Source organism: Pelodiscus sinensis, chromosome 5 (genome assembly GCF_049634645.1).
Source record: "Pelodiscus sinensis isolate JC-2024 chromosome 5, ASM4963464v1, whole genome shotgun sequence".
Taxonomy (NCBI): domain Eukaryota; kingdom Metazoa; phylum Chordata; order Testudines; family Trionychidae; genus Pelodiscus; species Pelodiscus sinensis.
This window is the reverse complement of record NC_134715.1, coordinates 119,715,326-119,742,354: the sequence shown is the minus strand read 5'-3', so window position 1 is coordinate 119,742,354 and position 27,029 is coordinate 119,715,326. Positions and strand designations below refer to the sequence as shown.

The window sequence follows — 27,029 nt, the reverse complement described above, 5'->3', positions numbered from 1 at the left end:
GGTTTGGAAAATAGACTGTAAACCTGTAAGGAGATGCTTCTTGTGAGTTTTCCAGCACTTTGTGTTTTGGGCATTGGCAACACTGTGAGGATAGCATTATTTGCAATATTTGCCACTTCCAGCTCCTGCTCTCAAGCCCATGAAGCATAGAAAAGTGCAAAGAAACTAATCCCCCAAACAGCAAAGATTCTAAGAAAATCAAGACTGATGCAAAAAAAGCCCTTTCAAATGCTTGCACAAAAGGTCCTGAAAAGACCTTTTTAACTGAACCAGTTTGCCCATTGCTTGTAAAGCTGGGTTCTGCCACCCTCCTTTGTTCTGGGTATGCCATTGGGCTAGACACTTCCCTGAGGTGTGTGGATGGGAAGGAACCGAAGATGACAGACTACTGAGCATTCTTCCTGGAACTCAGAAGCTGCTTTGTAGGAGTGAGGCTGTGCTGCATACCTGCTGCTTTCCCCACCCTCCCTTCACTCTGTCTCCACAACACATCTGCACAAGGGCGTGGCCATCGCAAAGGAATTCGCAGCTGGTATGGATCTCTGGAGTAAAGAGAGAGCAAAAAGGAGTCATGCCTCTCTCAGATGCCACCCCTTCCTTGTACAGTCAACCAGGCAGCTCACCAATGCACTGCCCCTTACAAAGGGCAGAAAAAAAAAAGATCTAGCAAATGTATTTCCATAGAACTACTTGTTTGAGTAATACCTTACCCCACAAGACGGCAAAATCTGGCCCGAGATCGTTTGTTTACAGATGGCGCTCAGAAGCTTCTAACCACTGATGTAATACAGACACTTAGTTTCTTTAACACATAAAGCAAGGGTGAAGCTTGCCACTCAGGGCTTGTGTTCACTATAAATGTTTGCTGATGAAACTAGACCTGTACTACTGTGCCAAGAGAGTCCCCTAGTGGAGGATGCAGCATAAACCAACAGAAGGAGGTCTGTTGCTGGCATAGCTAAACCACCTTCCTGGAAAGATGTTAGCTAAGCTAGCAGAACAACTCTGTTGGCATAGCTGCAGCTACAGTGAGGGGTTTACAGGCATAGCTATGTTATGGGATGGGTGGGTTTTTTCCACACTCCTAGTTGACATAACTTCGCTGGCAAAACTGTGTTAAAGAGACTAAGCCTCAGATTGTAGCAGACACTGGCAAGGGAATGTCTGTTCATTAGTTAATGTGTATTAAGTTGTTGATTATCAGCCTGACTAGGAAGAAAGGAATGGAGTCTGGGTAAATGCATGAGAAAAATGCATCCTAATAGCTGGGGTTGGGCATTCTCTCAAATAACTCTTGCCTTTCTTCATTTACTAAGGGACGTGAGAGACTTGCATTTGATTTCTGGCTCCTATCAGTCCCTGACTACAGTAGTGCCTTTCACTGTTATAATTCACAATGGTTCTAATGAACCATTAGAACTTAAGGTATTACAAGTATCGTTTTCATTCTAGTTAATGTAACTGATTAGCCTATTCACAGACAGCACTTCCCCCACTTTTTGCAACATCGGTGCACTGTGGGTTCCCTGATGCAGGAATTGGAGTAGCAATACACAGTGCTGTACCCCCCCCCCCCTCAAAAAAAAAAAATCACTTTAAATGTGAACTCTGTAAATAGCGATTTTGCTATGTAAGCACCTATTTTATAAAATTACAAGGCATAGATATGGCACACAAGTGTTATGGAACCCAAAAAAGATTTGAGATATAGCTCATACTGCAATTTATAAAACAGAAAAGTCATGTGCTTGAAAGAGTAGAAGCTACTTCCTTCCCCTTTCGTGCAGCACCTTAGAGCAGGACAGTATCTTTTTGCGTCTTTGTGTAGCACATATCACAATGCGGCCCTAAAGAAGAGCTTTGTTTCACTTGCAAGCTAGTCTTTCACCATCACAAGTTGATACAATAAAAGGTATTACCTCAGCCAACCCTATTTCACTACAAGTATGAATTCTCCCCAGTCTCTCCATGTGGTGTGAATCTTGATGCCTGATGATGACAGTGTACACAAGGGGGTTGACCGACTTTCTGGGCCCATGAGCATGGTGGAGGGTGGGGAGTTCTCCACTCCCAAAAGAGGCAGAGCTTTGGGTGGAAGGGGTAGGGCTGGGGGCAGTCAACCCTCAGCACTGCCCAGAGCGTGCCGCACCATGACCCCATAGGAACTCCTCAAAACCTTCTGCATTGCACAGCATGGCACTCCAGTGGCTATAGAAAGGCCTTGGGCTCTGGCTGCCATCACTCCTGTGGTAGCAATGGCAGTGGCCAGGAGCACTGGACTTCTTTGAATCACTGGGTAGTTGCCCCTTTTGCCCTCCTATCAGTAGGCCTGAGTGTACGTGTCAAAATGAAGTATTACACTGCTGATCATTTTTGCTGATAATGGGTGGGGCTTAGGCTAGAGGGAGGAGCTCAGACACCACCACTTTTTTTTTTTTTTTTTTAAGTTGGACTGCTGTCTGAAGATATCCCTTCTGAGAATTTATGAAAGGACAGGGCTGTAAAGTAGAGGAAACACAAACAAATATAAACTTTGAGAAAATCCAAGAAGATTTACATTTGGCCATCCAAGATAAATGGACAAAGACTAAAAAAACATCACTACATACGACTGAAGGCTTAATGCTGCTTTGTGTTCATTTAAAAACTTTTAGGGGCAATGCTAGGAGATTCAGCCTAAGAATTCCTGAGGTTGAAGTAAAATTCAGGTACTCCAAACAACTTTTTGTTTGAAGCTCAGAGTTCTGGCAAGACGTTTTGCAACATGTATAGAAGAATTCCATCCAAGACATTTTGAAATCTTGTATTAGAAAAATAAAATGGTGGGGAAAGGAAACCAATCTCTTTTAACAACTTGGAGAATGTTATTAATTTTGCAAAAATTACAGGTCGTCTCTTATCCCAGAAGTACCTCCGAGAAGCTTTACCTTTTGCCCGACTGTAGCTGAATACTAAACATTACCAAATGCACAACAAACTGAAATATGATGGAGATACTCTCTAATCTAGAGGGAGGTCATTCAGACCAGCTCCTGAAAAATTCCAACCTCAACTCCCTGCAAGCTCTTATAAAACTAACAATCCTTAGCATTTAGACAGCACTTTATGTTTTGAAAGCTCTGTAAATTTAATTCTCAATGTACAACATTAATCAATCTTCATAGCACCCTTGTAAGAGGAAAATAGATTTCCAACGCAGTTTTAGATATGGGGAAACAGACAGATCAAGTACAGACTACCTACTCCAGAGAAGCTAGCTTTGACTATCAAGGAATTTAATAGTTGCTTTTGACAGATTAGGTCTTGTGCAATGCTATAGGGTGAGTCAGGGCTTGTCTACACTTGAAGTGTTACAAGCGGACAGCTGTGGCACTGTACTTCTGTAGCTCAGCTTAACTGCACTGCTCAAGGATGTGGACTTTTCATGCTCTTGAGACATATAGCTGAGTTCATCTGAATTTTTAATGTAGACCAGACCTCAATGTCCGAGTTAGGGTTAGAATTCAGGCTTTCCTGCTTGTCCCTATTGTCCTGCCCGCTACGGATGGCTCCAATGGTATGTCCAACCAGCAGATCAGCTTAGCACAAATCTATCTATAGATAAACAAACAGTCTCTCTATATTATGTCATTTGAGTCACCAGGTTTTACAGTTGGTTTGCTTTCTATTTGCAGGACAATGCAATAAGTTCCATTAATCTATGTGATAAGATTTATTCCTCTCTTCTAGGAGGAATTTTTGGGGGCTTTTTGCTCAACAATATGTCTACTTGTGGTAGATAATGTAAAGAATGCAAAGAAATACACCACAGGTCAGTATTTCACAGCTATTGCTTTATAGCTGAGGGAGCACTGCTGAGCTGTGTGAAATATTACACAGGTTAAACATTAGCCTACTAAATTGGCAGAGGAGTGTTTTATGCAAAAAATTTTTGCATTAAGGGATTTTTTTGTTGAAATTGGGCACTGTCAGTTACATCCTCTATCACTATCCTCTGTCAGAGTATGTTGGTAAATTGTAAGTTCATTTAGTTTGATTCAGCTCCATCAGTTTACAATCGTAGAGGATCTGGGCCCTTGTGTTCTGCACTGTGTGGATGCCCGTGAATATTTCAAGGCAAGTTTTCATGACGTATTTTGAATTTCAAGCTGCAGTTAGCTGTGGGTAAAAAAACCACAAGTTTAAACTCACATTTCTATTTCTTCTGGTTTTGTATTTCTTTGCAGACTGGCTCTAAGAGAAGCTGAATGAATAGAGTAACTGGGGGAAAAGCTTGGTCAATCAGTGTGTCTGGGTGAAGACAGGAACAGCTGAGTGGCTGGGTGAAGGATAGAAAAGTCTGAAGGGAACAGACAGGGACCCATTGTCTTTGCAGGGTGACTAGGGACAGTTGAGTGGGATAACTGGAATACGTAACTAAATTGGCACATGTAGGATAACTGGGCAGCAGTAGAGTCTCTGGGGTGTGCAAATGCGTAGCTTGGGGGAAAAACTGGAGCCAGCTGGGTTTGTGGTGATATCTGTGATCTTTAATGACCACAGGTATTCAGGCCTTCTGTATAACCCCTCATTAGCAGTGCTTTTTTGTTGTTGCGGTCCTAACGAACATAACTCAGCAGAGATCGCGCCTGCTCTCAGTACACCATAAACAACCTCCCACTGGATCACATGGCTAAAAGCAGGGAGTACAGCACGAGGAGAAGAGAAAAACATTGAGGCCAGGATGGTTTGGTTACCCTGTTTTCTCCAAGGACTCTCAGAACAATAAATAACATTCTGCTCTTGCCTTACAGAAGGACACTGTCTAGGTCTGTTGGCATTCTCAAAGTAGGGCGAGGGGGATTTCTGCATGCTGTTAGCTCTGCTATAAGTAGGGTACTGTAGAAAACCAGCATCTCACTGCACTCAAATGCATTTTGCATGGCAACGTCACAGGGTTTTTATGATCAAATGGGGCTGGGTTTGCTGCCACTTACAAAAGTCAGGAGTCCCTCACCAGAGTGCCACAAGGGTAGAACTTCATGAGTGAGAGCCAGAATCAAGCCCCAGCTCTGCACAATGACCACAAAGGAGGAAGCGGCCAGGTCTGCCCCAGCCTAGCTTTGAAGAACCCAGGAGCTGCTTTGAACTCCAGCTACTGATGATGGCCCCAGTTCGGGATAGCTGGCACTGTCAGCTGGAGTGCACCACTACAGAAAAGTAGTCCATGCGTGGATACCAAAGAAGAGAGGCACCCACAATTAGACCCAATTTTTAAATGCCAGATTTTTAAACATACGTATCTAAAAAGGGGATGAGGCACGTAGTAGGATTTTTAAAAGAGCAGAAATACCTAACAACCTTTAAATCACAGCTTTTAGTGGCTAGGACCCAGAACGTATAGCTCCCAGGCCTGTTTTCTAACCACTCCCTCCACAAGAGGAGCCTTCTCATTTCAATGACAGCTGGGAGATGCTAGACTGTAAACATCGCAGGGTTTAAGGTTCTAATCCACATCTGAAGAAAATACTGTAGAATTCTGTAGTAATCATCCTAACTGCTTGCTGGTTGCACTTGTGTTTATTGAGCCATGACTGTAGAATAAGGCGATTCTCCTTTAGTGTGTTGCCTTGCTCCAAGTCCCCACAAAGCCTCTGGTTGCAGTGAAAAAAGAGAAACATGGCTGTAGCTGTGAAAAATAAGGCTCCAGGCATGAATGTAGTGGGGGAGGCTTCTGAAGACCTTTTTGGTAAGTTGAATAACAGGAAATATTTAATCAATCTCAGAGAAAAGAAGGCCCTTTCTGCACAGCCAGGATGTTTGTGAAATTCCTGCTCCGTTTATTATGATGCTGAGTTTCAGCTGTGTGTTTTATTAAACACAGCTGGGACTGATTACTTGACCATTAACACTCAGCCAGCCTTCACTTTAAAACTTGCCCAGCACTGTGAGCTTTTCCTAATGGATTCCTGCTGCTGCCAGCTCCATAATCTTTACCATGTTTATTTCCAGAGACGAGCCTAAGAAAAATAAGCATGGCCGGGCATTAACAAGATGACACCTTTCTTTGCTGAAATGTGGTTCTCAACTGAGGCTCTCCAAAGCAAGGATCCCATAATGCTTCCAGCAAGATGACATCAGTTGATGGAGCAAACCCTTAGCATTCATATACAACTTTCTCTGTCCAACTTTCCTGGGACACATTGGAGCTTTTTTGCTATGTAAACTGTGTTTTGGTACAGCACAAATCACTGCTTGGTAGTTCCCATGTAGATCACAGAGAGGACATGTCCTATTGTGAAATCAGGGAATGTGATGCTGATGTGCTTGGTGAATTTGAGGGTTTTCCAGCCAGTGCTTAACGAGAGTTTCTCCGGCTTACGAAGCACCAACGCCCACCCTGACCTGGTGGAGTTGTAAAAGTTTGTTAATCACTGTCAGTGCAGCATCTGGCTCAGGACTCACGTGGGCTTAAACTCTTCTCAACCTCCCTGAAATATAGGCTAATATTTGCTTCAGTGTGCTGCGGCTCCCAGTGCATTTGCCATTAGCCACACTGGAAGCTGTGCCCATGTGAGTGAAATTCCCAAAGGGCTGCAAAGAAAACAAAACCCCCACAACACTGCTACATTGTTTATGAAGTAGTCAAGGCACACAATAGGAAATACTGGGATCCACGCTTTGTGAAAGAACCCAAAACAAACTTGCTCGAACTTCAGTTTTTACATTATTGAGCAAAGAGGTGGATTCTGGTTTCAGTTACTGATGTAACTCTAGAAGAACTCTATGAAAATCAATGCAGTTGGCCCAGAGTTACATCAATACCGGTTGCTTCAGAAAGAGACACACAAAACCCCATACTGGACAGTTATGGGATAAATTGCCCACAGGGGAAATTTCTTCCTAACCCACATTAGTTAGTGGTTGGCTTATGACGTGAAATGTGAGGGTTTTATAGCTCTAAAAGTGCGTAGACAACCAAACAACCACTTAACATCACTGTAGATGTTCCCATAGTCCATAGGTCAAATCCTTTTTTAAACAACCCAAGTATCTTGGTCCCAGTAAGTTCCCCAAGTTAATGTATTGTGCAAAACCAGATATCAATTTTGACTCAACTGCATGGACTGTCCCCTTATTTTATCATGAAAAAGAATAAATGGTGGCAGTCTTTTACCCTTCTCTGTAACACTTTATTTTGCACTGCATCCCCTCTTAGGCTTTGCTTATACACCAGTGTGCTACCACTTTACACCAGAATTGTGAACCATGCTCTTTACCCGTCTCAGAACTCCTACTTCTGCTGCACCCTTTTTGAGATTTCAGTCACGGTTGCTATTTCCCAGTAACTTTTACTTGCCAAGTAATCTTCAGGAAGGTGTAAGGATAAGAGTGAGGGTTACCAACTTTCCAATTTCTGAACACTGGACAACCTTGTTCTACCCTTTCCCCCGGAGGTCCCATCCTCTGCTCTCTCCTCTCTCTCCCCCCAGCACATTTGGCCCCTGTCCTAGGCACCATGGCATACCCCCACCACCATCTCCCATAGCCAAGATGTGTCTCAGGCAGCCCAGCATGGTGGCGGTCTCTTACACTAATCCAGAGCACAGTGGCAGGGGGGAGAAGTGAAGGACCCTGCTCCTTCCCTCCACAGCTTATTTCTGGCTCACTTAGCCTCTGACCCTCATGGCTAGGCCCAGGTGGAGAGAAGATGGGATGGGACCACCTACTTCTCCCAGTGGCAGCCATCTTGCTCTGGGTTGGCAAGACAGACCAGTTGCCTGAGTGAGTGCCTAGCTGTGGGAGGTGATGGTGGCCATGGGAGAAGGACAAAGCTTTTCTATCTACCCTGACAAGCCAATCTGGGTGAGGGGGGGCACTTGATCCTGAAGGTCCCCCCATGTCATACTCTTGCTCCTGCAGATGGCCACCAGACTGTTGGTGACCAGTTAATGTTTCTAACTAGACATCAGTTAACACGTGCCATTTTCAACTGGACTTCTGGTCGAAAACCAGACATCCGGTAACCCTGTTAGAAGCACTGTATAAAAATGATCATAAGCTCAAAATACCATACAAGGCCCCTCCTGGAGTTCAAAGGCCTACAGAACCATGAGGTTTCATGGCAAAAGGTCTAGCAGCACTGTCAAAGCTCTCATTTGGATCCGTGAAATAGCCCTCAGCATAGCTTTGGAAATTCACCGAAGGGATCTTTCTGCCTGTGAAAGAAGGGCCATCCAATAGACAGGGTACATGGAGAGGTTGGAGCATGGAATAAAGTAACTCTCTTCCTGGGGCCAGGATGGGATTTGGCAGTTGGGAAGAGGAAAAGGGCCAATGACACATTGTTGCTATCATGTCATGCCATTGGTCCAGTATATGATGATGCAACTCTACCAGACATAGAAGCAATGTTGGCAGTGAAAGATCACCAGGCATCAGAGGAAAAAAAACAAAAATTATTTTGTGACTCTGCTGTTCTTTTTTATGTTGACATGGTGCTGCAGCTATTAAGAGCTGAACTTCCCTCTCCAAAGTAGCAATGGAGTCATTTTGTAGAGCCTCAAAGAATAGCTCCAGGCTTTAAGGTAACAACCCCATTTTCCTGCCTGCTTGAAGCCCATGAATATCATACATCGATGGGAATTGCTGGCTAAAAGTGACCGTTTTTATGAAGAACTGCACATCAGTGGAGCATTAGCAAACTGCTGAAAAAGCCACATAAACCAGTATTAAACGATGATGAAAGTCTATCAGTATATAACTACAGAATGTAATAAAACTACTTTCCTCTGCACTAGAAACCTCCCACTTTGAGAGATGGTTCTGGTGAAACAAGGCATTGATTTTACCTGTGTCACTTTGGAGAGAGAGCTACAACGAACATTCTTTGCTTGGAAGCCAGAAATCACAGACCTTGAGGTGCAGAGTCAGAAAAAGTGAGATGTTTTTGAGAATGCCATTTTCTTACTGTCTGCTTCCTGTGCATGAGCAATTGTACAAAGACGCAAAGAGCCAGATTATCTAATCTCTCCAGGCCAGATTCAGCCACCTTTTAGCTATGATAAAACAGCAATTTAATCTGTCTGTAATCCTGTTAAACTGGTTGAGTACTTAGAGCAAGTTGCTACTCAACATAAAGGTTACAGATTTGGGCCCTTTATTTCATGAACCAGACCAAGTGTCTACTCCCACTAGAACTACAAAGCCAGTACAGTTACAGAACAGGACGGACTCTCCTCTACCTCATACTCCATGCATAAAATTGCCATTTTAACTGGGATTGCAGAACTCAGACAGAAAAATTACTTTTTTGACTTGCAAAATGGAAGGCCAGGCTTTTCCATCTTGCTCAGGATGACTCATACCTTATCTCCTGATTAGGCCCACTAAAATCAGAGGGAGCAGTCACAGAGCAAGAGACACCTCCATAAAGGTGGAGGAACCTGGACCTTAAAATGGAAGGCATTACAGCAATAGAAATATGGAAGTCCACTGTGCCATTTTTATATAGCTGCTTTATAGAAAATATAGCTGCAAATGCAGATAAAGGACCTTGTAGTGAATACATGTCTCAATTTATTACATTCATGTAAATATTTACACTGACCTACCCCATCAAATAATCTCATCATGTGAATTTATGTGCTGAGCTCTTGATACAATCAGGTTGCAAAGATTTCATTTCAGAGCAGATATAAATCACTGTGCACCGTTCTATGGACAGACACCATTTCTCACAAAGTAAAATAATTATGAAAAGTTCTACAAGTTTCCCTCTACATTAATTTCCTGTTTAATTTAATAGGTGGACAGCGTCACTGTTTTCTGCACTTACGGCCTCATTTTTGTTCTTGAGTCCAACTCCCTTATGACACAGACCCATATGTGATCAGACACAACCCAGGCTATTTACTTATTTCAACACATGGTTTCTAACTTTTTGACTCCCTTGATTGTAAATCTCTCCTCAGCTTAAAAAATGTAATGCCACTCAATACATGTAGGACTTCATTCTGTGTTCACTTGCACCAGTGTTATCAGGAGTAATACCACAGGAGTTAATAAGACTGAAATAATTTGAAATCTAGACACTTTCTCTTGAAAACAATTAAAGAAGGTTATTGACTTAGGTCTTTGGAGAAGGCAGGATTGATTAAATAAGTTCTGTTCAATGAAGAGGGTCAGATATGACTTTAGGGATACATTATATCCGTTCTTGTGATGTGACTGACGAAGTAACTTGGAATCCCTTAATAAACCCGCTAGACACAAACATCTTATTAACATTTCCCCCACGCATGTTAGCCTGCTCCATCTTTTGTGATAGCAAACTGTGTTGCATACCACTTCCAGAACAGTAACACGTCTAATACCTGAGAATCCTGACATCTCTTCCAACCCTATGATTCTAAGGGATTGCGATCAGGTAAATACATCTGTGAAACCGAACAACTAGCAAGCACTGGGTCAAATACAATGACTAATCAGGCACATATATATTGAGATGTGCCAAAGAAAACACACTGCTTCCCTAGGGTCTTTCAGGGTTATTTATGTAGCTCTAGCTCTGAACAAACAAAAGTGTGTGCACGGTCAAGCACTAATGATGACAGACACTACAAATGGGAAATTTAGGCCCTAATTCTTCTCCCTGCTGGAGCAAATCATAAGTAACTAGAACTGGTTAGAAAAACTGATATGGCACTGCTCTTTTGAAATTGAAACACTTGGCAGAATTATGTCAATTTTGCCAACATTTCAAAAATAACAGCTGACATTCTCAGAACAAAATGTTTTGATCTTTTGTTTTGCAACGGCCCATTTTAATTTGTTTAAATTTTATATTATTGTACACCAACATAAAAAAGTCAAACATTTTAACAGCTCCAACATGATAATTTCCCCCATTATTTTCCTTGGTAGAGAATTTCAAAATTTTTGTGTTTTGTTCCAATTCAAAATGAAGCCAATATTTGAAACCCTGGAATCCTTTGTGAAAGGGAATTTTCATCCTTTGCACAGCTTGAGAAGTAACTCAGTCAACAGAGTTGCACAAACATCACTGAGAGGAGCGTTGGGCCCCATGGCCTCCTGACTCAACAGAAGAAAGTTCTCAGGATGATGGACATGCTATGATATTATTCTTGTGTGTGACTAATGGAAAGGTTTTGTGGAAGGAGAACATTTTGCTGGGGGGACAGGGGGCACAAGTAAGGCTACATAGCTTTAATCTGGGTTACTGAGCATGGTTAAAAGGACCATCTATACCACACATCGGAACCTTGTAACTAGGCCTGCTGATACTCCGTTTTAATTGCAGTAATTGGACCTTAGATGTTTCAAAAGGCAGTTTGTTTAACTAGTTTATGATTAGTTATATAAAACAAGGCTAATTTCTCCTTTCCCTTACATCCAGGACTGTCCCTATCAACACAAAATATTCAGCTGTGTTGGGCACTAGCAGGGTGTGGGGCCTGAAACAACCCCCCAACGCTGCCCCTACCTCCAAGCCCTTGCTCCTGCTTCACCCCACCTCATCTATGCCCCCCATTTGGCTCCTTCCCTCACACGCTTTCCCCGAGCAACATGGCTGGGAACAGGAGGAGCGGAGCGGAGCAGGCTGGGGACGGATCGTTTTGCTTCCCACTGTGGCTGGTGAGTGTGGGGGAGAGGCCCAATCCCATTTGCCTCCCTGTCCTGCTTCTGTCCCCTCACAGCTCTGGGCCTGCCTTCCAGGATCTTCAGCCCTTGAGCAAGGTCCCCCACTCAATTGGGTGTGGGGTGCAGGTGTTCTGGCTGGCATAGGGCACCAGAACTGCTAGGCACTGCCCTGCTTACTCCACTATCAATCAAGGAAACTCCTTTCTTGTTCACAGAGTTACATCAGTGTGTTGACAGGTGACTTTTCAAGAAGCTCTGAGATTTTCAGAATCTGGTCTCCACAATCCTAGCTGTGGGACTTCTAATCAAAGCTATCTAGAAAAGGCAACCAAGTGCCTTGGAAGTTGTCAGGCTTGTCTAAAAATTGAAACACCACCACCACCACCACACAACTGGCTAACTCACTTCAACTACTACATTTAGCTCTCCTCAGCAAAGAGGAGTGTTATGTCTTTCAGCATATTAATGCAAAGAGTCGTGTGAAGAATAATTGCTCAGTTAAGCTTTCAGAAGGCAGGACATGTCCATATTAAGAGAATACTGAAAATGTATTAATCATTGTATTCCTATTACTCCAGCACCCAAGCACCTTTTCACAACGCAGGACGTCCTTGTGCTTTCTCCTGAGTGTGGTGTACTGTCCCACCTAGTGGCACTGAGATCACTTATAGAGAGAATGATGAGTCTGCTCTATGGCCTTAGCTGACAGCCCATTGGCTTTTAGTTCAAGTGGCAGAGGCTCATGCACTAAGCTCCAGAGCTTCCAGGTTTGGTTCTGCCTGTTCGTGTTACACTAGGGGTATATCTACACTGCATAGCTATTTCAGGATATCAGAGGTATCCCAAAATAGCTACCCCATGTCTACACAAGACACCTGTTATTTCAAAATATTTTTCTAATAATGAGCTATTTCACCACCCCAATAAATCTCGTTGCACAAGGGATAAGGGATGGCGTTATTTCGAAATCTGGCACTGTGTAGATGCACCAAATTTCAGAATAAGCGATTTCAAAATTCAATTTTTAAAATTCAATCAAAATAAGATGTGCAATTTGCATAGCGCAAACTGCATATCTTATTTCGAGTTTAGGGTGCTGTGTAGATGCACTCTAGGTGCTGTACAAACAGAACAAAGTGTGGAAATAATGTGTGACTTCAACATAATGACATTTAAAAAAATTTTCTTGTCATTCTGCTTTTTGAGCCTGTGTGTCCATTCAGGTAACATCTTAAGCTTCTCTCTTAAACAGTGAGGATTAGAAACTTACTTTTAAAAAATGAAATCTGTGATTTTCATGTAATCACCTGTTTCTAAGAGCTGGGGCTTTAAGAAAAGCCACCAAATATTGTAAGATACATAATAAAATGGGGGGAGTTGGCAACACTACACTGTGAGCTACTCAGCTAATCCATGATGAAGATGATGAGAGTCATTTATAGATGGGAAGTAATTAGACAATATGGATCAGATTCTTGTCACAGTTCGGGGAAACTACACCTGTATTCCCCACTAAGTGTATCCACTGACAGGCTTCTGGCTCCCCCAGCTATCACATCTCTTGGGCAGAGACCCATGTCTCTACCACTTAGGATTGCCAATTTTGATTGGATGTATTCCTGGAGGTTTCGTGAAACGACAATCTTAAATTCCCAGAGACTCCAGGACAATTCTGGAGGGTTAGCAACCCTATTGCCACTCCTGACTGGGGTATTTCCAGACTGCATAGTTCCTGCCTATGCTGAGAATTCCGCAACACATCTGACTGCCTAAGCAGGCCAACTTTGCCTTCTCCTCAGAGTCTATAAACTGTGTAGTTACTGACAGTTACATTACCATAGAGTTACATTTACCATACTAAATTAGCACAGTTCTTAAGGTAACAACATTACAGATAAAACATCAGAACCATAAAAGGACTCACACATGCTATTAAGGTTATAAAGAATCAATCTATTCCAACAAGATCTCTGGCCAGTGAAAAGTCCTTTACACCCCACAAGGGTGTTCCTATGGTCACAATTTCATAACTGCTTTGAGTCAGGAGAAGTACCCCATGAACCCGAGTTCCTTCCTAATACAGTTTCGGCCTCTTTAATCTGTCCTCATGTAATGGTTGGTCAGCAGACAAAAGGTCTCTCCACTTTCTGAAGTCTCAATGGACGAGTTCTTGCATACCCTAAGAAGTTTATATTTGTGTATATCTCCCCCTAGAGGATTCCTGACCTTAACTCCCTGCTTAACTTTAAAAAGTTTATATTGTTTCAAATACTTCCTGGAAACTCGTAATACTTCAGGATTTACATTAATCAAGTCTCCTTCCTGGAGACATTATGTATCATTCTACAATAATGTGCAGATATTTGCATTTTCAATACAGCAAACTCCTAAGCTATTTAAGCTTAGTTCAATAAAAGTTTTTCCAATACATACCATATCTGTCACTACACCTCATCCGGGGTAAAGCAGTGTAGCTCCACGGATTTTGAATTTACATCTCTTGAGGATCTGGCTCTAGGAATATGAAAGAATTGAAACACTAAGAAAGATTTCCACTTTTTAAATTTTCTTATTTAATTTGTAGCCTTATTCTTTCTATTACTAGAAGGAAGCCTCGTATTACATTGTTCCCTACAAATGCAGTATCTATAGCTTTGATTTCACCCACAGCCCACATGGTTTATATAACTTAGAAGGCTTGATCACAGGCACATTCACGCCTCTCTTCCCCAGAACAGAGAAGTCATTCTTATTTTTTAACATTATTGTACTGGGTAAAATTCAGGGCACCGGTGATCCAAAAGCAGCAATTGGCAAAGAGAAGAATATTGTTTAGGTCTATTTATTTAGCACTGCCAGTAGAAATATAAATGGGTCAGGAAGTTAAATGGATTGGAACAAGGGCAAACCTCATGTGCTGGGGAGAATACTGGAGAATGTCCTGACAATGTGCACCTTGTCTCTTTTTTAGGCATTGGAGCTGGACAAGGGCTGAAAACAATAAGGGTACATCTACACTGCATGCTTATTTCAAACTAAGCTATTCCAGAAGAAATACTCCAAAAAAGCTTTTCAAAATAGCACATCTACACTACAGGGAAGCCTCAAAATTAGTCCGAGGCAGGTTTCCTTAATGTGGACATGCTACCTCGATTTAGAGCCCCAGAAGGCACTGGGGAGTAATTACTTTGAATGGCCCTGGGGAGGAGCTATTCCGAAATAGCAGCAGTGGAATGTCCACACTACAGGTATTCCGAAATAGCTATTTTGGAATAGGTCTTATTCCTTGTGGAATGAGGTTTACAGAAGTCAGAATAAGCCATCCGTTATTTCAAAATAATGGAATTGCTGTGTAGACGCTTGCATTGTTATTTTGGAATAATGGCCGTTATTCCGAAATAATGCTGCTGTGTAGATGTACCCTTAACATTCAAAATCACTGATTTCTGGTGAAATGTGCAGCTGGATTCTGCTGTCACTTATTCCAATGTAATTCTGGAGCAATTCCATTGACATTAATGGAGTCACAGTTTAAAAGTGGTGTAAGGGAAAAGGAGACACTGGCCTTCTGGATTCACTTCTTTTGCCAATCTATCAAATGTATCTAGCAGAGGTGGACAAAAATAGGAATTTCCATCCCATGGGAAATTCCAGTATTTCAAAATTGGTTTTTATTCCACTTTGGATGGAAAATATTGATTTTTACGTATGGGAAAATTTAGAAAAAAAATCAGTTGAGAAATGTAAAAAAATTCATTTGACTTGCTCCTACATTAATCTGTGTCCTTTTAAAGTGCTCCAGTGCCTAATAGGAGTTGTAGCTCAAATGCTCTAGCCACATTCCCCCCTGGGGTCCATGTCTACAACTCTCACATTGCACTGTGGTCATGTGACTTTCTTGATGCACTGCCAGGGTTCAGCCAGACCGGAGACCATGTTGCATCATTAAATATGTTGTTCAGCTGGTGACCCTGGCCTATAGAGGAGAAAGGGAGCAGGAGATCACTGAACTTCTACTCCCATGAGACACTAGGGGCTCTGGTAAACTTATATTAATGACAACCCAACCCAAAATGAAACACTTCATTTCGATTTTCCTGGTGGGCAATCAGAACACTTCAGCAAATTAGAAAGTTTCCAATGGAAAAAATTGATGTTACGAGAAATGCATTTTTCTCTGAGGAAAAAATTCAATGGGATGTTCTCAACCAGTGGTACTATCTAGAGGGCCTCATCATGATAGTTGACTGCTATCTCAAAATCAATGGATTTTATCTTCAGAGTAACCTTGTGGGGTAAAGAGACATTGTGTCACATCTTGGGACCCATGGTATAGTCCATTATGTGACTAAGCCAACTCTAATACTCAGGACTTACACAGGAAATGTATGGAATAGACAGATTCAACCCATGCCTCTGAAGTCCCTCTAGTTCTCTAACCACTTTCCTACATCCAGCTGTATTTGATTTACCTTCTAGCTCCTTTCTATTCAGTGATACTTTGTCTGCAGAAAGAATCATGAATGTACAGATAGGTGAAATGCTTTCAAATTTAATATGACTGAAATTTTAAATTTCCATACCCCAAAAAGCAGAGAAGGGGAGACATATTAGCAAATACTCTTCCTAAATTCTTCCTGATTTTTTGACAGTGCTCCATGAATATAAACTGTGAATCTTGGCATGGATAACAAAAAAGTGTTGGAAGACCATTTTTGATACCAGGAAACCACAGAGTCCAGGCATCTGTATTATGCAGAAAAATGAAGATTAACCTAATGCTGTTCCTTGCAGTGCAACTGGGGCCTGTCAGGGGCTGTCTACACAGCCTATGTTAAGTCAAAAGACAAAGTGAAATGTTTTGCATCTGAGCAAGCCAAACATTTCAAATGACCCAAAACAAAGTGTCATTCCACAGCAAATCAGAACAATCAGTTATTTACACATCTTTAACATTATCATCATCATTCACAGTATATTAAAGTCTTTCAGATAGTCTATTAGGTGTATCCTCCCTTCTCTTTTGTATGACTGGAATGCTAAGCCAACATAACTACTGAGAGTGGACATCTAAATAATATGGACAACTACCGTACCAAGTGACCTTTCTATGCAGGAGAAAGCCATTGGTACTGGATACCAGTCTTTTTTGAAGTAGCAAAGTATCTGTGCACTTCCAGGATATTCTGAGTGTACAGTTTTTTTGTTATTTTTTTAATATATTACCTTCCCTTAAGGCTCACATGCCTCATTGATATTCAGAAAGACATTTGAAATACTACTTATTGGGATATGCTGGGGCTTGCAGATACCAGAAAAGCCAGCAGATGTTCCAGTTTAAACTATATATAAATAATAGACAGGACTTGATTCAAAACCCAGAGAAAAGAATGCAAATATCCTCAGTCATGTCAGTGGTCTTTGGGACAAGTGCCACACGAGCAAAGTTTTGGGAGTTTAATAGTAAACATCAAGTTTGGAAGAGTGTACCACACACTTCCTACTATTGCCAAGTTATTCATCTGATCTCTATGTTAAAGGCCTTATTTATCACTGCATTACTTCTGTTTTACAGCAGTATAATTCCACTGATTTAAGTGGAGTTGTCTCAGCACAGAAATGGAGCAACACTGATGAATCAAATCCTGGAAATTCTACAATGGAAGTGGTAAAAACACCACTGATTGTTTTGTCCAGTCCAGTTTTCAATTACCCAATGGATAATACATATTATGGAACTATCCTGCAAGGATGGGCAGATTGATTACATGACCTGTTATGTGTTCTCTGATATCTGTGATTCTGTAATAGTGTGTTGATGAAGTATAACACAGTTGAGAGCACAGAACAATGTAGTCCAGAAACAGAAGTTCCAGTTGTCTTTCTGTAAACAAGAGTTTTGTTTTAGTTTAGTTTTGTTTTTAAACAGGAATTCACTAGAATTCACTTTGATTCATAGATTTTTAAGGCCAGAAAGGACCACTGCAGTCATTTGATCTGACAACCTGCATAAGACAGGCAAGTATATAAGTCACAGCTGCTTTTAGTTTACATAGTTTGCAGACATATGAAAAGACAGAGAACTGAATATATATTAGCAGTGATAGGCAAATATTATCTGGCTCAAATCTTTATCCAGTTAGACTCTGACTGTGGGAAACAACCCAGCTTCCGAAACTGTCAGCAAATAGAAGGTGACAGAATTCACAAGTCTGTCAAGATATGTCAGCATTAAACTGTATGAAATTGTCAAGAATTGCGTGACAAGGGAATGAGTCTAACTGTTGCTGACTCAGTTCTATTCCATGGGCTGGTCTGAACTCAGCTGAGTTATAATTTTTCTGTTGCATTTAATGTGCTTGCTTTGCTTCCGTTTTCTGTCAAGTGATACCTTTGTCTCAAGTACATCCTCCCCAACTTAGGAGAAGGCTAGAAGAACAATGGATGCAGACGTAAAGAGGAGTGAAGCATTTTACATGGTTTGCTTTATAAACTTATTTTAAAGTATAAAAATTACAATGAATTAATCAGTGAGTTAAAGATCACTCCAAAAGCTAGTTCGGCACCTTTTATTTCCATGACTACTTGAAGGCCAACTGTCATCTTGGGGACAGGCTGTACTGCACAGGTTACCAAAGGTGACAGACTCATTTTCCCCTCACAGGTGTGAAAATCAGAGTCAGCTTCTGAGAAGGGCTGAGTGTCCATGGCAGCGAGAGTAAGCTATGAGAGCTCGGCAGGTGCTCAGCAGCACTAAGGTTTTGGCCGAGTAGGAATAATAGATGTTCACACAGGTTCACACATGGGCATACTAGTGCAGGCGCACCCATGAGAAGAAACTGGTGGGTGCTGAGCACCCACCTGCAGCCTCCCCATCAGCTCTCCCCTGTCCTCCAGTGTTTTCCGCCTGCCAGCAGCCCCGCAAATCAACTCTTTTTATGCTTCTCATCTGCCACAATCATCTGTTTCACAGCATTTGGGAGGCTCTGTAGGGAAGCAGGAGGAACAAGTATAACCCATACACCTCCTCGGTGTGGTGTTCTAACCAATCTAGTGTCACTGAGGCCATTGACAGCTGACTTTTAGCACCTGGGGTAGAGGCTCATGCACTACATTCTTAGAGGTTCCAGGTTCGACTTTGCCCTCAGACAACCAGGGTCTATCCACCTTACAGAAGGATGCGGTGCGCTTTGGGGAGAGCGCAGAAATGGGCGGGAAGAGGCACTGAAGGGGGCGTCACCTTGGGGGCAGGAGTGTAGGGGGAGCAGGGTCTGGGGCAGAGCCAAAAAGTCAGTGTCTATGGATGTTAAGTCTAACTTGGCAGCATACACAACTCAGCACATCTCTTGGCTGACAAGAGCAGTGCTGTAGATCTCGGGCTTTTAACAAAGTGCAACTAGAAATGGTGAAAATCAAGGACCTCAAGGGCATCCACTAGGGTAAAACGCAGAGAATTTGGAAGATACAAAGTATTTGTGGGTGGCCTACACTTTTAAGTTTGTAAACAGAAACATGAGACCCACATAGGAACCACAGCTGAGTCAAACAGAGCGTACACACCTAAGATGAATCCTGACAGCCCGTAACTTTAAAAGTAGCCTGTTGAAGTGGGTTGTTTAGTCCAGTAGCTTCCAACTTTCCAGACTACTAGACTCCTTTCAGGAGCCTGATTTGTCTTGTGTACTCCCCACGCTCCACCTCACTTAAAAAGTGCAGTAAAACTCCAATAGTCCGGCATCCAATAGTCCAGCACTCCTGATAGTCCGGCATCAAAATGGCAAGAGCCTAGTGAGTGAGCTTCGGCAAAAAAGGAGTCACAAGGTATCAGCGGCAGCAGCTGAACTGAGCAAAAAGGGTAAAAAAAGGCTTAAAAAAACTAAAACATTACAGTATACTGCATACAGTATGTACAATAAAAAGGGTTAAGAACACTTTATATATAGTATTTAATGTATACAGTATTTATATAACCATCTTATAGTACCTCCTGATAGTCCGGCATATCTGATAATCCGGCACCACCTAGGTCCCATAGGTTCCGGATTATCGAAAGTCTACTGTACTTGCTTACAAAATCAGACAAAAATACAAAAAAGTGTCACAGCACACTCTGACAAATGGCTAATTGTCTCATTTTTATCACTTCATTATAAAGTAAATCAACTGAAATATAAATATGGTACTTCCATTTCAGTGTATAGTATATAGAGCAATGTAAGTCAGTCACTGTCTGTGTACAATTTTAGTTTGTACTGATTTCGCTAGGGCAATACATTGCCTGTTATAGAAGTAGGCAAATACCTACATGAGTAGATGAACCCGCTGGAAGACCTCTATGTATCCCTATGGTTAGGTGAATCTGTTTGAGAATCACTGGTTTAATCCATAAAAAAATGCAGTAGGGATCAATATTCCGGCTCAGTGTCCCATTTTGCCTCTAGGCCAAATACTGACCTGCTTCTAGGGTTGCCAGATGGTCTCCCCAAAAATACTGGACACCTGGTATTTTTTGGTCGAGAAGAAGAAAAAAAAAGGAACGCGGGGCCGCCATCGGCGTTGGGAGCCTGTGATTGCGCAGATGCCTGGCAGAGGCGGGGGGCCTAGCACCGATGGTGGCCCCACCTTCTAGCCACTCTCCCTGCCCATGCCAGGCTTTGGTCTGGTGTGCAGCCGGAAAAAAAATCAGAGAATACCGGACATTGCACATGGCCGGTATTCTGATTTTTTTTTAACCGGACAAAGAGCGCAAATACCGGACTGTCAGGTAGAATACCGGACACCTGGCAACTCTACCTTCTTCCCACTGCAGATGTTAGACACACAGGGCCCAGTGCAACTGATACCCTGGACATGCCAGGTAGGAGGACTCTATACCATCTATTCTGTGGTAAATCCACCTTTAGGCCCATGGAAGCATGAGGTAGGGGACGAGAAGTGGCTCCCCTGACCAATATTCCAGTGGAAGATGCACACAAAACTCTGAGTTGTGGTAGTAGCAGCTTCTGAGTGTGCGCCAGGAGCTCTGCAGACCCACAATGGTTTAGGATGAAGGTTCTCCTCTTAATCCTATGCCAGGCCCTTTAACCCAGGCTTTGTGGTGTTTGGAAGGGAGGGGAGGCAGGCACAGCAGCTGGCCTGAAGTGGAAAAATGCACAGATAATGCTGAAAGACACACACCTGTTCTGACAGCCATTTACCTAGGCTGGACAAGCTAATTGCCCAGCAGGCCAGAACTGTGGTATTGCTCTGATTGGTAGCTATGTGTTTTCACTTCACAATAAAACACTGATTATCAGCCTCAACATGTGCTTTGGTGTCTGAATTGCCTAACGCTATCTTAGAGGCTTGAAAAGTGTCCAGAAGCCATTACTTGTGAGGAGTGACATGTTTTGCTGGCTGTTGCTACAGAAGCTGAGAGCCCTGCTTGACAGTGCCGACAGCTGCAGCTACTATGCTATCGTCTTAATACCCCCCCCCCCCTTCCCTACACCCAGCCCCGAAGTAACATCATATCTGTATGAGCTCCATTCTTCCCATAGAGCAAGAACACAAACTCCGTTTGCCCCTGCAGTTATAATACTAAACAGTTATTTCTCTGGCCAAGAACTGCCACGGGGAATTGGAGGCCTACAGACCATGTGAAAGACTCCATGGTGCTCCTGTCCAGTCAGCACAAAGCCACTTATCAGGGCCAGGAGGAGGGAAAGAGGAGAATTACTGTACAAACAGTCATTCAAGATTAATTGCCTTTCATCTCTTGAACAGGAGTTGGCCTTTCAGCCCTGGGATACAATAAGGGCCTGTTCTGATTATATCTTTTCAGGGGCTTTGTAGAGCCAGGGGTATTTCTCAGAGGCAGGCTGAAGTCTCCAGGAAAAATAAAATCAGGCTATAAAACACCAAGCTGCATCCTCCAGGCTTTGGAAAATTTATTGTGCTAATTGGGACCTATTGCTGTGCATTTACAACTTTAAATGGTACATAGGATGTTTGTGTCATATCATTTCCCTTTTCTCTTTGTTTTCTGTGCTCATGCCTCCTTTTCTATCCTTACCTCCTGCCCACCATGATCTGTTATTGATTGTTGTGCCAATTTAATTTAGGTCCCAGCCCTTCAAACACATCCACTGAGTTTGATAGGATGATGTGTAAATTTCAGTTTTGCCAACTCACATTGTTCTCACAGGTCTCCTGATATTTAGGTTTATCTTAAATACCCAGCTCCCGGAGGCAAGTGATTACACGAGACTCTCAGCATTCAAGGGGGGGTGAGGCAGAAAATTTCTGGTCACCATGGTTACAGAATAAAGCTTGACAGTGTGATGCGAGGGGACCTTAATGGCACAGAGCCAGGAAGAACCCTCCTCCCCAAAAGAACCCAAAATGTATTATTTAAAAATTCTCATGAGATTTAAACTAGTCATGATTTGGGGAGGCTGACTCGTGATTTATGATTATTTGGGTCTGGCAATATTGAGAGTTACTGATATCTGGGTCACAAGTGTTTGCAGGATCAGGTCCTCTATTGTAAGCTTCAGGGTAGGAATATTGTCTTCAAATTCAATAAAGCACCATGCAAATTAGGATAATTTAGGGAGATTCTGACCCTCCTGGTGTAATCCTGGAGTAACTTCATAGACTTCTATAGAGTCCCTCCAGATCTGCACTAGTAAGGTTGAGCTCTTGACCTGCATGTATTTATAAAGCACCTTAGATTTTTGTCTTCACAAGATACCTTACAGCAGCACAACTATACTGATGCCACTGTAAGATCTCTAATGTAGTTGCATTATGCAGAAAGGAGAGCGCTCTCCTATCGACATGATTAAGCCATAGTAGCTCTGCTGGGCAGAAGAAGTTCTCTCACCAATATAGTGAAGAAGTTCTCTCACCAAAATAGTGTTGGTAACACTATTTCTTATGCCAGTGAAACTTTTCCATACTCCTGAATGACATAAGTTTTGCCAACATACGTGGCAGTGTAGACATGGCCTAAGATAACCTGTCAATGCTACACAATCCTAATGGAGCCAAACTTGAAATGCTTTCATGCTAATCATAAATAGCAATGTTATTTGCCAAGTAGTATATTTCTACTACCTGGGCACAGCCACAGGAACCTGTTCTGTTGGTTTGAAATTAGTCACACCACAAGCAGGAGCCTCTTTCTATTGCTGAATCAGTGATAAGTGACTTGGCTTCCCTAAAGAGCCACTGTATGTGGTGTGGCACTTCTAGCTAGCTCTGTCCATACTGCTCTCACTCAAAGCTGCACAATCTTTTTTCTCTCTTAGAAGTAAAATATAGAGGGGAGAAGAAACACCCAAGGCAGAAGTTAAAGAGGTTTGTTTAGGATTATGTTCTTTATATTCTTAAAGACAGAGTCCAGCTCCTGAATGACACGAGAAAAATCTCATTGACTTTCTATGGGACTCCCACGGATGGAGGCAAGGCAAGCTCTAGCTTAAAACAATGGAGGAATGAAAGGAGAGCAGAAAGGGAGAATAGAATGAGAGATACAAAACAGACAAAACAGACACCATTGTTCTCAACAAGAATGACTAAGGACTTGAACACAAAGCCTATTTTTAGTAAATATATTAACTGATTATTTTTTTTCTTTTAAGGGATTCCATTAAATGGAAAATACGTAGTTACTCAAGATGAGATAAGCATATACAACAATCAGTAACTCCTGGGTCAGAGTTCATGCGTGGTGATGAAATAGGCCTTTCCTTATACTTACTTATCATGCTGTGGAAGAGGGCACACACTGCTGGGGTGCCCCAACATGGCTTCCTCCTGTCAGGACTCAGCCCTCTAGCTGAGTCATGCGCTGACTCCATCCAGGTCACAAAGTCCAGTAACAACAAATGTCTGATTTCTTTCAACCTGCCACCCTCAGTTCTGGGCCCAGTATTTTCTACACTCTTTTCTCAAGGATTCCTGTAGTCCACACCCCACTGCAGGAGTGTCATGCCACTTTGCCAGTGGGTGGAAGGGGAGTCCTGGACCAGTCCAAGCATTTGGTTCCTGTCCAAGGCCCCTAAGTTAGGAACCCTGGTAAATTCACCTGACTCCTTGCAAACACCTCTCTGAACTTCCTCCCACCAAGCTTTTCCCTGGGCTGTCTGTTCCCTATGGGCCTCTTCACTTCCTACTCCCAGGAGAGTGATTACATACTTTTGCCTTGCACTCTCCTTCTGCTATAAATGTCCTCTGTTTACACCACCACTCAGCCTCTCCCCAGGTGAGTTTCAGCATTAATTAGCCCTGCCCATCCTCCAGGTGCAATCCAATAGATTAACTGATAGGCTGACTCCTGCTAACCATTTGTTCTCCTCTGTGGGGTAGACAACTGATCACAAATGGGTTTGTTTGTGATGGGTTAGATTGTGGAGTTTCCAAGAGGCTTGAGTACTTGGCACAGATCAGAGAGTCACAGTTCAGTCCGGGTTTCTCCCCTGTAATTAGCACCAACCTTACACTGACACAGACTAATTTTGCCATATTGCTGGCTCAGCTATGTTGGCCAGTACCTTGGGGAAGTGGGTGGAGTCAAGTCATTTTCACTGCTTGCCCCAGCCACTCATTTGTGAGGGAGTGACAGCTGAAAGTATTGACTCTCCCCACTGCACTATAACCTGGGACACCAGTAGCTCATTCAGGTAGGTAAGACAGCACCTTCTCCTTCCTCATGTTTCTGCCTGGATAGCCATCAACTCACCCTGCATGGACATTGTGTGATATACAATGTTCCTAACTATTCATTTCCTTCATTTTAATGGCTTGGGTTTACAAAATGTCATGGTAGGCAATGACCTTGCTGGTATTAGATTACCAGCTAGTTTTAAAATGAGGCCTTTTGGTTTTGGAATAATTTAATGTTTTACCACACAAGACTGATTAATTCACAACTCTCCCTGAATTTTCACAGGAAAAACATTTGGCTTCAGTAACATAGTTTAAAGACTGTCCTATAATATAACAGTTTTGAGCTGCCAACCAAATAATAAACCAAAACTGACTTGTGGTTGACGTCAATATTCATTCAAATTGACCCAAGAGCCAAGTATGGACCAAAATGAAACCAAGCTAAATATTTACTTTAATAAACAATACATCTTGATATTGGCCAAAACCAGATTCAGTTCTATTATGCACTCTTTATAGAAAAACTGGAAGACAATAAAGCTAAACAAGCACATTTTACAGAAAGAAAAGAGATGCTTTTTAGGCCACATAGTAATTTCTGATTTCAAAACCACTCGCCTCATTGATTTTTTTTTTTATCCAAACCATCCAGCCACCACAGAAAAATAAAGCAGATTACCATGGGCCATTTTAAAATACATTGCTTAGCTATTTTTCCTTGTCAAAACAGCATATTTCACTGGAAAGAAAAAAAAAACAGCCTAAAATAACAAAAGGCTGAAATTAGCAAATCATGTTTGTCAACCCAGGTACAAAGAGCCAAGACTCCTTTGGTCTGTTCTCCACTTTCTGTGACCTCGGACAAGTCCCCCAGCTAAGTTTTCCCTGTATAAAACAGGGACTCCCCTGCTTCACAACAGTGGTATTATTTAGACACTCATCCCTGACATGACATGAGATCAGCTTTGCACAGGTGACTCATCCCATTCATCTAAATGGATAGACATTGAAATCCTCCCTCATTCTAAGTGAATTTTAGCTTTATTTCATTCAATGAAAAAGGATCCTCCTTCTCTGCGAGTATTTTCCAATCTAGTCTAATCCACAACCTGCCGTGGAGTCTCGCAGTTCTTAGATCTATAGTAGTCTATCCCCTGGGGTGAAATCATGGTCCATTGGACTCAATGGGAACTTTGCTATTGACTTTGCTGAAGTTTTATTCCTCTCTTTTTCCATTTGGTGCCATCATGTGAATTAAACGTTTTATTAAAGGTAGGCTAATAATATGGAAGTTTATTTGCCAGCATGATACCCAGGGAAGCAATTTTTACTGTAAACCAGTGTTGGTGATATATCAGGGTATGTTTACACTGCAACCAGGATCATGTCTCCCAGTCTAGGGAAACAGACTCCTGCTAGCTCTGCTTTAACTAGCACACTCAAAATAGCAGCATGGACACCGTGGCATGGTGACAGATCAGGCTAGCCACCGGAATACAAGCCCACCTGATTTCTGGATCCAGCTGAGGTGGCCAGCCCATTCTGTTGACCATGCTGCGAGGCCTATATTGCTATTTTTAATGCATTAGCTTGAACAGAGTTAGCAAGAGTCTATCTTCCCATGGTGGGAGGATCACTTCCTAATGTGACCGCCCAAAGCGGGTGGTAAACTCCATCTAAGGCTAAATACCGGCACGAGACCCATAGTCAACAAGTACCGTAAGGGAAAGTTGAAAAGAACTTTGAAGAGAGAGTTCAAGAGGGTGTGAAACCATTAAGAGGTGCCTGTGGACGGTGTGAGGCCGGTAGCGGCCCCCGGCGCGCTGGGACCGGGTCTTCTCGGAGTCGGGTTGCTTGGGAATGCAGCCCAAAATGGGTGGTAAACTCTTCCTAATGTAGTATACACATAACCAAAGAATCGTAGACATTGAAGATGGGAAAGAACATCTGGTCCATCCTCCCACCAGTGCAGGGCTGTTCTCTACAGCATATCATCTAGTGTTTTATAAAATCTCGATTTCGGAGTCTGAGTAATAGGGCTTCCACTACTTTCTCCAAGGGTGAGTCTACACAGCAGGGCTTAACTTGAAATAAGCTATGCAAATTGAGCCAAGTCAATTGTGTAGTTTATTTCAAAATAGATTATTTTGAAATTGCAAGAGTCTACACACCACTTATTTCAAAATAAAACACTCTTTCTCTGACTTCCCTTATTCCTCATACAATGAGGGTTACAGGAGTCTGAGTAAGAAGTCCTCCAGCTTTACAGTATTTTGACATTATTTCAAAATAACTACCTGCTGTGTAGATGCGGATTAAGTTATTTTGTAATAATGCTAGTTATTTCAAAATAATGTTGCTGTGTAGATGTACCCTAAGAGGCTAATACCAGTGCATCTCATAATAAGGAAAACTTCCTTGTGGAGGCCCCAACTTAAACCCCATAGAAGTCAGGAGCAAGACTTCTTGACATCATTGGGCTTTGAATCAGCCCCAGTCCACATTTTTCCTTTTTTAAATGTTAGTCCGTTCCTCCTAATTAGATCTTGATGACAAGTCCTAAATAATTCCTGTAGCTACACCTTGATGGTTTCCCACTATTGCTAAATTGTACTTATTTAATCTTGCACAATAATCTTTCCTCTTGTATTGTCCTAATTATTTTATTCTTCTCTGAACACTTCAGATCTGTCAGTGCCTTTCCTGTGACATGGTGCCCAGAACTGAATGAA

The 27,029-nt window shown here is 42.3% G+C and overlaps 1 long non-coding RNA gene across 1 annotated transcript; it reads right to left on the bottom strand.

The window, feature by feature from the left end:
* LOC142829488 (uncharacterized) lies at positions 1-23,826 on the bottom strand. The gene is made up of 3 exons (XR_012903914.1): positions 23,390-23,826; positions 14,077-14,157; positions 1-542 (listed from the first exon to the last, which is right to left on the bottom strand). It is a non-coding gene; the product is annotated as an uncharacterized LOC142829488 (long non-coding RNA).
* Positions 23,827-27,029: the final 3,203 nt, after the last annotated feature.